This window comes from Pimephales promelas, chromosome 5 (assembly GCF_988280905.1).
Source record: "Pimephales promelas chromosome 5, fPimPro1.hap1.1, whole genome shotgun sequence".
NCBI classification, from domain to species: Eukaryota; Metazoa; Chordata; class Actinopteri; order Cypriniformes; family Leuciscidae; genus Pimephales; species Pimephales promelas.
Window position 1 is genome coordinate 4,167,965 of NC_142773.1, and position 2,500 is coordinate 4,170,464.

Genomic DNA, 2,500 nt, shown 5'->3' on the forward strand with positions numbered 1-2,500 from the left:
AGAACAAGTGAAGAATGCATAGGGTTTTAGCATTCAGTTGAGGAAACTTTTCTACAAGTAGGAACAGACTATGTTCATAAGGAAAGCAGTCTTAGCAGAGGATGGTTTCGATCCATCGACCTCTGGGTTATGGGCCCAGCACGCTTCCGCTGCGCCACTCTGCTGTAAACCACCCCAGATGGGACTCGAACCCACAATCCCTGGCTTAGGAGGCCAGTGCCTTATCCATTAGGCCACTGGGGCTGCTAAATATTGCGCTCATGTGCCTACATTACTTTGGCTTCAGTGACAACAGCAGCATTGGCATTTAAACAAGGCAAGCACACAACAGTAATCCGGGTGGACGACTACTTCGATAGGGCACTGGGGCATGACTCGCTTGCCCTACTAATTGTCCATCTCATTCGGGTGGCTTAGTCAATGAGGTGTTTTAACAGGGCATACACACACAAACACAAAGATTTTCTGATTGAAGAAGCGGGATATGGAAGTTGCTGTTTATTTGGGATAAAACATGTACATAAGTGAAGCAGCATTAGCAGAGGATGGTTTCGATCCATCGACCTCTGGGTTATGGGCCCAGCACGCTTCCGCTGCGCCACTCTGCTCCCTAAAACTGACTTACCTTACTCTGTTTTCAAAAAGAATTGCGTTTTGGCACACTTAAATTGCTCGTCTCTCATCAATTAGAACAAGTGAAGAATGCATAGGGTTTTAGCATTCAGTTGAGGAAACTTTTCTACAAGTAGGAACAGACTATGTTCATAAGGAAAGCAGTCTTAGCAGAGGATGGTTTCGATCCATCGACCTCTGGGTTATGGGCCCAGCACGCTTCCGCTGCGCCACTCTGCTGTAAACCACCCCAGATGGGACTCGAACCCACAATCCCTGGCTTAGGAGGCCAGTGCCTTATCCATTAGGCCACTGGGGCTGCTAAATATTGCGCTCATGTGCCTACATTACTTTGGCTTCAGTGACAACAGCAGCATTGGCATTTAAACAAGGCAAGCACACAACAGTAATCCGGGTGGACGACTACTTCGATAGGGCACTGGGGCATGACTCGCTTGCCCTACTAATTGTCCATCTCATTCGGGTGGCTTAGTCAATGAGGTGTTTTAACAGGGCATACACACACAAACACAAAGATTTTCTGATTGAAGAAGCGGGATATGGAAGTTGCTGTTTATTTGGGATAAAACATGTACATAAGTGAAGCAGCATTAGCAGAGGATGGTTTCGATCCATCGACCTCTGGGTTATGGGCCCAGCACGCTTCCGCTGCGCCACTCTGCTCCCTAAAACTGACTTACCTTACTCTGTTTTCAAAAAGAATTGCGTTTTGGCACACTTAAATTGCTCGTCTCTCATCAATTAGAACAAGTGAAGAATGCATAGGGTTTTAGCATTCAGTTGAGGAAACTTTTCTACAAGTAGGAACAGACTATGTTCATAAGGAAAGCAGTCTTAGCAGAGGATGGTTTCGATCCATCGACCTCTGGGTTATGGGCCCAGCACGCTTCCGCTGCGCCACTCTGCTGTAAACCACCCCAGATGGGACTCGAACCCACAATCCCTGGCTTAGGAGGCCAGTGCCTTATCCATTAGGCCACTGGGGCTGTTAAAAACCTGTGCTCATGTGCACACATTACTTTGGCTTCAGTGACAACAGCAGCATTGGCATTTAAACAAGGCAAGCACACAACAGTAATCCGGGTGAACGACTACTTCGATAGGGCACTGGGGCAAGACTCGCTTGCCCTACTAATTGTCCATCTCATTCGGGTGGCTTAGTCAATGAGGTTTTTTAACAGGGCATACACACACAAACACAATGATTTTCTGATTGAACAAGCGGGATATGGAAGTTGCTGTTTATTTGGGATAAAACATGTACATAAGTGAAGCAGCATTAGCAGAGGATGGTTTCGATCCATCGACCTCTGGGTTATGGGCCCAGCACGCTTCCGCTGCGCCACTCTGCTCCCTAAAACTGACTTACCTTACTCTGTTTTCAAAATGAATTGCGTTTTGGCACACTTAAACTGCTCTTCTCTCATCAATTAGAACAAGTGAAGAATGCATAGGGTTTTAGCATTCAGTTGAGGAAACTTTTCTACAAGTACGAACAGACTATGTTCATAAGGAAAGCAGTCTTAGCAGAGGATGGCTTCGATCCATCGACCTCTGGGTTATGGGCCCAGCACGCTTCCGCTGCGCCACTCTCCTCCCTAAAACGGACTTGCCATACTCTACTGTTTGCAAAATGAATTGCGTTTTGGCACACTTAAATTGCTCTTCTCTCATCAATTAGAACAAGTGAAGAATGCATAGGGTTTTGGCATTCAGTTGAGGAAACTTTTCTACAAGTAGGAACAGACTATGTTCATAAGGAAAGCAGTCTTAGCAGAGGATGGTTTCGATCCATCGACCTCTGGGTTATGGGCCCAGCACGCTTCCGCTGCGCCACTCTGCTCCCTAAAACTGACTTGCCATACTC

The 2,500-nt window shown here is 46.6% G+C and overlaps 3 non-coding genes across 3 annotated transcripts; all 3 read right to left on the reverse strand.

Moving 5' to 3' along the window:
* Positions 1-170: 170 nt before the first annotated feature.
* On the reverse strand, positions 171-243 carry trnar-ccu (transfer RNA arginine (anticodon CCU)). The gene has a single exon. It is a non-coding gene; the product is annotated as a tRNA-Arg (tRNA).
* A 615-nt stretch (positions 244-858) lies between these two features.
* On the reverse strand, positions 859-931 carry trnar-ccu (transfer RNA arginine (anticodon CCU)). The gene has a single exon. It is a non-coding gene; the product is annotated as a tRNA-Arg (tRNA).
* Positions 932-1,546: 615 nt separating this feature from the next.
* On the reverse strand, positions 1,547-1,619 carry trnar-ccu (transfer RNA arginine (anticodon CCU)). Its single transcript has one exon. It is a non-coding gene; the product is annotated as a tRNA-Arg (tRNA).
* Positions 1,620-2,500: the final 881 nt, after the last annotated feature.